Source organism: Lissotriton helveticus, chromosome 9 (genome assembly GCF_964261635.1).
Source record: "Lissotriton helveticus chromosome 9, aLisHel1.1, whole genome shotgun sequence".
Taxonomy (NCBI): Eukaryota; Metazoa; Chordata; class Amphibia; order Caudata; family Salamandridae; genus Lissotriton; species Lissotriton helveticus.
The window spans coordinates 714,709,773-714,719,601 of NC_136070.1; positions in this window are offsets into that span (position 1 = coordinate 714,709,773).

Genomic DNA, 9,829 nt, shown 5'->3' on the forward strand with positions numbered 1-9,829 from the left:
TAATGGTTTAAGTTTCAACGTGAAAGTTTGCTGGGTTGCAAAGTTTTCTTATATGCAGGTATGTTCATATGATCCCATAGATAGTGAATGGCATATTGTGTATGAGAGATAGTGAGGCTCGAGAGGGAAACTCTTGGCAAAGACAAAAGGCACTAACAACCAAAGGGAGGACCCCAATGAGTGCTATATCTTGAGACGGGAGGAATCCAAAGATGTTCTGATGATCGGACCAAGAGATGGGGTATCTAGTAGGATTCTCAAAGAAATGAGGAGCTCGCACAGCAAAGTATAATCTGGTGTAAAGAGGTTTTTCGGAGTTGAAGCGTGCAGCTGGGGATGATCACCGTCTGGCCAGAGCGGTGGATTCGAACATGAAAAGAAGCAGCTCCCCCATCTAGGGAGAGAACACCCCTGCGCACAACTGTAAACAGGACCCAATGGTCTTATTCCATAGTCATAGGGTAATAATGATGTTGAAACGAGGATGGAAAATAACCATCTTTCACAATTTATTTTGGCTTGTAAATATGGTCGATATCATAATGTACTTCACGGTATGTTGATATACATGTTTAACACATATCCCGATGCATTTCGGGCAAGGCCCTTCGTCAGGGGATCAATCTACAGAAAAAATCAAAAAAACTACATTATAATCGCTTGGAGATCAGTGCTACATAAAACAGCCCGAAAAACTGCAAAAATATTCTAAATAAACGTGGTACATGCAACAAAAGTAACGCGGGTAACCGCCTTGTCCGTAATCCATAGAAAGTATAGAGTGTTTGTGATCACCGAAAAAGTGCAGGCAGGGTCAAAGAAACGGCGTGCTGAGTCGGGTATTGTCCCCTTGCGTTAAAACCCTTAGAGAGCAAACCAAGAAACATACGTGAAAATGGCTCGTGAAACTTAAAGAGTCTATCAAGCATAATAAAGCCCCGGTGAGGGTACTTACATGTGTACCGCTACGTTTGGACTCAGCCGAGTTCCAAAAAACGATCAACCACCGTGTCTAAAAGCATAGACATAAAAGAAGGTACCGGGTGACTAAACACAAAGAAAGGACATGCATAAGAGAAATAGAGAAATGTGTGTGGATTTTAGACGCCATGATGGAACATGTAAGAGTCAAAGAGTGAATGTGTGAAACCCAAGTGGTGGTAGACTAAAACAGGATCCAATAAGGTTAGAAATGCAAACAATATGATTATAAATAACAAAGAAATTCAATGCGATCATTAAGTCCATTAGGGACCATCGTGGATAAATAACGGATCCAATAGTTCTCACGCTTGAGAAGCGTGTTCTTGTTGTTTGGTGTCTGCTGGACTTGTTCCAAAATTTGAAACTTGAGTTGTGCCACTGTATGTCTGTTCTCCATGAAGTGGGTGGCAATGGTGGATTTGAGATTCTTTGTGCGTATGTTGCTTTTATGTTCCAGGATCCTTATGCGGATCTTTCTTTCGGTGTGACCTACATAACATTTGCCACACGGGCATTTCAGGACGTATATAACATTCATACTGTTGCAGGTGGCATTAACTTTTAGTCTTATGGAATGACCCTTCATGGGATGGTTGATGGTGTTACCAAGGATGCAGTTGTTGCAGTTGCTGCAATTATAACATGGTTTGAGACCAGTGTAAGTGATGTTGGTTGTAGTTTCACGTGGTTGACTCAGGATTTCCTTTAAGTTTTTTCCACGGGTGAAAGCAAATATGGGAGGTTGGTCAAACAGTCCCTTAAAGTCAGGTTCTAGAGTAAGGATGGCCCAGTGTTTGCGGATTATTTGTTGGAAGCGGTTAGATGCTTTTGAATATTTTGAGACCACCACCATGCGGTCTGAGGGGATCTTGGTTTTGGGTTGTAATAGTGATGCCCGCGGGCATTTCTCACTTCTTAGTGTAGCTAAATCCAAGATAGGGGTGGGGTATCCACGTGCTTTCAATCTTTCCAGCAAGGATTTGATTTGTGTTTTGCATTCATCTTGTTTGGAAACAATCCTTTTGACTCTAAGGATCTGAGCATAAGGTAAATTGTTCTTAAGGCCCATGCGATGAAAACTCTGGTAGTGTAAGGTAGAGTTTCTATCTGTCGGTTTTCTGTAAATGGTGGTAGACCATTCTCCAATTTCTCTCAGGATTTTAACGTCCAAGTAATGGACGCATTGTTCACTGTGTTCCCAGGTAAATTGTATCCGTTGGTTGATGGTATTCCAAGAGGATAAAAAGGCAGTAAGACTTTCAGTTGTACCTTCCCACAATATAAATATATCATCAATAAAACGTAAGTATAATCTACCATGGTCATACCAGCTGTTCTGATGTAAGATGTTGGATGTTTCAAAGATTCTCATGTAGATATTGGCGTAGCAAGGAGCTGCCGAATTTCCCATGGCAGTCCCGTTGAGTTGTAAGACCCATTTGTCAAAGATTGTGAAGTAGCTATGATACAGGGTAAACACAGTCAATTCCATCAAAAAGATTTTCAGGTCGTGATCCAAATTAGATTGAGCCAGTACCTGTTCTATGGCTTCAATACCCCCATCATGAGGGATGGAGGTGTACAGGGAGCACACATCCACTGTACACATGATCAGACGGGTGTCTTTGAGTTCATTCATGATAGGTTCCAATTTGAGTAAAAAATCCGTTGTATCTTTAACGTATGATTCCGCAGTTAAGACAAAGGGTTGGAGGTATTTGTCCAAGAATTTTCCTACATTCTCATGGATGCTCCCTATCGTCGACACAATGGGGCGAAAAGGTGGATTCGTGGGATGCTTGTGCATTTTGGGTAACATGTACAGTTTTGGTGGTCGTGGGTTATTAGGTATCAAGTATCTCCTGGTTTTTTCGGTGATGGTTCCATTCTCAAATGCTTTGTTGATGATCAAAGTGAGCTCATTGGTATATTCCAGGGTGGGGTCCCCTGGTAAAAGATCATAAGTGTTCAAGTCTCCGATGTGCGCTGTGACCTGTTGTTGGTAGAAGGTGGTGTCCATTATTACAAGGGCGCCGCCTTTATCTGCATTTTGGCAGGTAATGTCCGGATTGTCTGCTAGTTTGTGTAGGATGTTTCTCTCTCGTCGGGAAAGATTCCCATGTCTCTCCGATTGTAAGAACGGTAAGTTCAAGATTTCTTGTTTAACCAAGTTCTCAAAGGCGTCAATTATCTTATGGCTTTGAGGTGCCAGAAAGGTGCTGTGTGGTCGCAATCCTCGCAACATGTCTTCCTCCTGTGTCAAGGTAGGGCAAATGTTTTGAAAGTAGTGTCTCAGGCGCATATTGCGTACAAGTTTAAATATGCTGACTTCAAGTTCCAATGTGTTGGTACGAGTAGTAGGAACAAATGATTGGCCCTTCTGTAGGGTGTTTAATTCTGCAGTAGACAAGGTAGTAGAGGAGATGTTAATCACAAGGTTATCAATAGGATTCAACGTCGTGTCTTCGTTTTTTTGTTCTTTGCTGTCGGTGGAGTTTTTTCGATTTCCTCGGCGGGTTTTGCCCGTCCGGGATCTTTTGGTTGGTCCGGGCCTCCTTCTAAAAAATGTACCGCAGGGTCTGTAGAGGTGCTAGGTAACTGTGATTCAACATCGGTGCTGGCTGGCGTTGGTCTCTGTCTTTGTCTTTGATCATCTTCAGAGGATGAGGTTTCGGTGGCAGAGAAAGGATTGTAAGGTTTGTTTGGGCGTCGGCGGGCATACACCTCTGCCCAGGTGTATACCTCGCCGAGCTTGTAATCTATAGTGTCCCTCTTAAATTTACGCAACTTTCTCTCCTGTGTGTCTCGTGTGTGTTTGTCGAGTTGAATGTGAATGTCATCCAACATTTTCTTGAGATCTTCAGCCGATAGGGCATCGTCCAGCTCTTTTTGTACGCCAGTAATTTCATGGGATAGTTCCTCAAGTGTCTTTGATAATTCCTCCACGATCAACAGAATCAGATCGAGGGAGCACTTGTTTAAAATAGAGTACCAGCGTTCAACAAATTTTGCATTGTTTTTGCATAGTAAAGGTTTTAAAGGGACCCGTAGTCCTCGGGGGATCCGTTGGACACGATGGTACCTGATCAAGGTACTGGCGTGTAGTTTTTGGTTTGACTGTTTTTTGAGTAGATAGAGTAATTGGCGAAGGTTACTCTCAACACTACGTGTGTTACCAGAGGTGGTAACCTCATCTTGTATCAATCCATAAATTTTATCAGCATCCTCCGGCGTATACGCGAAAGTGCTGGCTTTTTGATCGGTCATACCTGAAACCGAGTCGAAATTCATGATGACTGCGTGCAGAGATCCGTGGACAGAAACAAGATACTCTCAAAGAAATGAGGAGCTCGCACAGCAAAGTATAATCTGGTGTAAAGAGGTTTTTCGGAGTTGAAGCGTGCAGCTGGGGATGATCACCGTCTGGCCAGAGCGGTGGATTCGAACATGAAAAGAAGCAGCTCCCCCATCTAGGGAGAGAACACCCCTGCGCACAACTGTAAACAGGACCCAATGGTCTTATTCCATAGTCATAGGGTAATAATGATGTTGAAACGAGGATGGAAAATAACCATCTTTCACAATTTATTTTGGCTTGTAAATATGGTCGATATCATAATGTACTTCACGGTATGTTGATATACATGTTTAACACATATCCCGATGCATTTCGGGCAAGGCCCTTCGTCAGGGGATCAATCTACAGAAAAAATCAAAAAAACTACATTATAATCGCTTGGAGATCAGTGCTACATAAAACAGCCCGAAAAACGGCAAAAATATTCTAAATAAACGTGGTACATGCAACAAAAGTAACGCGGGTAACCGCCTTGTCCGTAATCCATAGAAAGTATAGAGTGTTTGTGATCACCGAAAAAGTGCAGGCAGGGTCAAAGAAACGGCGTGCTGAGTCGGGTATTGTCCCCTTGCGTTAAAACCCTTAGAGAGCAAACCAAGAAACATACGTGAAAATGGCTCGTGAAACTTAAAGAGTCTATCAAGCATAATAAAGCCCCGGTGAGGGTACTTACATGTGTACCGCTACGTTTGGACTCAGCCGAGTTCCAAAAAACGATCAACCACCGTGTCTAAAAGCATAGACATAGACCCGTGGAAAAAACTTAAAGGAAATCCTGAGTCAACCACGTGAAACTACAACCAACATCACTTACACTGGTCTCAAACCATGTTATAATTGCAGCAACTGCAACAACTGCATCCTTGGTAACACCATCAACCATCCCATGAAGGGTCATTCCATAAGACTAAAAGTTAATGCCACCTGCAACAGTATGAATGTTATATACGTCCTGAAATGCCCGTGTGGCAAATGTTATGTAGGTCACACCGAAAGAAAGATCCGCATAAGGATCCTGGAACATAAAAGCAACATACGCACAAAGAATCTCAAATCCACCATTGCCACCCACTTCATGGAGAACAGACATACAGTGGCACAACTCAAGTTTCAAATTTTGGAACAAGTCCAGCAGACACCAAACAACAAGAACACGCTTCTCAAGCGTGAGAACTATTGGATCCGTTATTTATCCACGATGGTCCCTAATGGACTTAATGATCGCATTGAATTTCTTTGTTATTTATAATCATATTGTTTGCATTTCTAACCTTATTGGATCCTGTTTTAGTCTACCACCACTTGGGTTTCACACATTCACTCTTTGACTCTTACATGTTCCATCATGGCGTCTAAAATCCACACACATTTCTCTATTTCTCTTATGCATGTCCTTTCTTTGTGTTTAGTCACCCGGTACCTTCTTTTATGTCTATGCTTTTAGACACGGTGGTTGATCGTTTTTTGGAACTCGGCTGAGTCCAAACGTAGCGGTACACATGTAAGTACCCTCACCGGGGCTTTATTATGCTTGATAGACTCTTTAAGTTTCACGAGCCATTTTCACGTATGTTTCTTGGTTTGCTCTCTAAGGGTTTTAACGCAAGGGGACAATACCCGACTCAGCACGCCGTTTCTTTGACCCTGCCTGCACTTTTTCGGTGATCACAAACACTCTATACTTTCTATGGATTACGGACAAGGCGGTTACCCGCGTTACTTTTGTTGCATGTACCACGTTTATTTAGAATATTTTTGCCGTTTTTCGGGCTGTTTTATGTAGCACTGATCTCCAAGCGATTATAATGTAGTTTTTTTGATTTTTTCTGTAGATTGATCCCCTGACGAAGGGCCTTGCCCGAAATGCATCGGGATATGTGTTAAACATGTATATCAACATACCGTGAAGTACATTATGATATCGACCATATTTACAAGCCAAAATAAATTGTGAAAGATGGTTATTTTCCATCCTCGTTTCAACATCATTATTACCCTATGACTATGGAATAAGACCATTGGGTCCTGTTTACAGTTGTGCGCAGGGGTGTTCTCTCCCTAGATGGGGGAGCTGCTTCTGTTCATGTTCGAATCCACCGCTCTGGCCAGACGGTGATCATCCCCAGCTGCACGCTTCAACTCCGAAAAACCTCTTTACACCAGATTATACTTTGCTGTGCGAGCTCCTCATTTCTTTGAGAGTATCTTGTTTCTGTCCACGGATCTCTGCACGCAGTCATCATGAATTTCGACTCGGTTTCAGGTATGACCGATCAAAAAGCCAGCACTTTCGCGTATACGCCGGAGGATGCTGATAAAATTTATGGATTGATACAAGATGAGGTTACCACCTCTGGTAACACACGTAGTGTTGAGAGTAACCTTCGCCAATTACTCTATCTACTCAAAAAACAGTCAAACCAAAAACTACACGCCAGTACCTTGATCAGGTACCATCGTGTCCAACGGATCCCCCGAGGACTACGGGTCCCTTTAAAACCTTTACTATGCAAAAACAATGCAAAATTTGTTGAACGCTGGTACTCTATTTTAAACAAGTGCTCCCTCGATCTGATTCTGTTGATCGTGGAGGAATTATCAAAGACACTTGAGGAACTATCCCATGAAATTACTGGCGTACAAAAAGAGCTGGACGATGCCCTATCGGCTGAAGATCTCAAGAAAATGTTGGATGACATTCACATTCAACTCGACAAACACACACGAGACACACAGGAGAGAAAGTTGCGTAAATTTAAGAGGGACACTATAGATTACAAGCTCGGCGAGGTATACACCTGGGCAGAGGTGTATGCCCGCCGACGCCCAAACAAACCTTACAATCCTTTCTCTGCCACCGAAACCTCATCCTCTGAAGATGATCAAAGACAAAGACAGAGACCAACGCCAGCCAGCACCGATGTTGAATCACAGTTACCTAGCACCTCTACAGACCCTGCGGTACATTTTTTAGAAGGAGGCCCGGACCAACCAAAAGATCCCGGACGGGCAAAACCCGCCGAGGAAATCGAAAAAACTCCACCGACAGCAAAGAACAAAAAAACGAAGACACGACGTTGAATCCTATTGATAACCTTGTGATTAACATCTCCTCTACTACCTTGTCTACTGCAGAATTAAACACCCTACAGAAGGGCCAATCATTTGTTCCTACTACTCGTACCAACACATTGGAACTTGAAGTCAGCATATTTAAACTTGTACGCAATATGCGCCTGAGACACTACTTTCAAAACATTTGCCCTACCTTGACACAGGAGGAAGACATGTTGCGAGGATTACGACCACACAGCACCTTTCTGGCACCTCAAAGCCATAAGATAATTGACGCCTTTGAGAACTTGGTTAAACAAGAAATCTTGAACTTACCGTTCTTACAATCGGAGAGACATGGGAATCTTTCCCGACGAGAGAGAAACATCCTACACAAACTAGCAGACAATCCGGACATTACCTGCCAAAATGCAGATAAAGGCGGCGCCCTTGTAATAATGGACACCACCTTCTACCAACAACAGGTCACAGCGCACATCGGAGACTTGAACACTTATGATCTTTTACCAGGGGACCCCACCCTGGAATATACCAATGAGCTCACTTTGATCATCAACAAAGCACTTGAGAATGGAACCATCACCGAAAAAACCAGGAGATACTTGATACCTAATAACCCACGACCACCAAAACTGTACATGTTACCCAAAATGCACAAGCATCCCACGAATCCACCTTTTCGCCCCATTGTGTCGACGATAGGGAGCATCCATGAGAATGTAGGAAAATTCTTGGACAAATACCTCCAACCCTTTGTCTTAACTGCGGAATCATACGTTAAAGATACAACGGATTTTTTACTCAAATTGGAACCTATCATGAATGAACTCAAAGACACCCGTCTGATCATGTGTACAGTGGATGTGTGCTCCCTGTACACCTCCATCCCTCATGATGGGGGTATTGAAGCCATAGAACAGGTACTGGCTCAATCTAATTTGGATCACGACCTGAAAATCTTTTTGATGGAATTGACTGTGTTTACCCTGTATCATAGCTACTTCACAATCTTTGACAAATGGGTCTTACAACTCAACGGGACTGCCATGGGAAATTCGGCAGCTCCTTGCTACGCCAATATCTACATGAGAATCTTTGAAACATCCAACATCTTACATCAGAACAGCTGGTATGACCATGGTAGATTATACTTACGTTTTATTGATGATATATTTATATTGTGGGAAGGTACAACTGAAAGTCTTACTGCCTTTTCATCCTCTTGGAATACCATCAACCAACGGATACAATTTACCTGGGAACACAGTGAACAATGCGTCCATTACTTGGACGTTAAAATCCTGAGAGAAATTGGAGAATGGTCTACCACCATTTACAGAAAACCGACAGATAGAAACTCTACCTTACACTACCAGAGTTTTCATCGCATGGGCCTTAAGAACAATTTACCTTATGCTCAGATCCTTAGAGTCAAAAGGATTGTTTCCAAACAAGATGAATGCAAAACACAAATCAAATCCTTGCTGGAAAGATTGAAAGCACGTGGATACCCCACCCCTATCTTGGATTTAGCTACACTAAGAAGTGAGAAATGCCCGCGGGCATCACTATTACAACCCAAAACCAAGATCCCCTCAGACCGCATGGTGGTGGTCTCAAAATATTCAAAAGCATCTAACCGCTTCCAACAAATAATCCGCAAACACTGGGCCATCCTTACTCTAGAACCTGACTTTAAGGGACTGTTTGACCAACCTCCCATATTTGCTTTCACCCGTGGAAAAAACTTAAAGGAAATCCTGAGTCAACCACGTGAAACTACAACCAACATCACTTACACTGGTCTCAAACCATGTTATAATTGCAGCAACTGCAACAACTGCATCCTTGGTAACACCATCAACCATCCCATGAAGGGTCATTCCATAAGACTAAAAGTTAATGCCACCTGCAACAGTATGAATGTTATATACGTCCTGAAATGCCCGTGTGGCAAATGTTATGTAGGTCACACCGAAAGAAAGATCCGCATAAGGATCCTGGAACATAAAAGCAACATACGCACAAAGAATCTCAAATCCACCATTGCCACCCACTTCATGGAGAACAGACATACAGTGGCACAACTCAAGTTTCAAATTTTGGAACAAGTCCAGCAGACACCAAACAACAAGAACACGCTTCTCAAGCGTGAGAACTATTGGATCCGTTATTTATCCACGATGGTCCCTAATGGACTTAATGATCGCATTGAATTTCTTTGTTATTTATAATCATATTGTTTGCATTTCTAACCTTATTGGATCCTGTTTTAGTCTACCACCACTTGGGTTTCACACATTCACTCTTTGATTCTTACATGTTCCATCATGGCGTCTAAAATCCACACACATTTCTCTATTTCTCTTATGCATGTCCTTTCTTTGTGTTTAGTCACCCGGTACCTTCTTT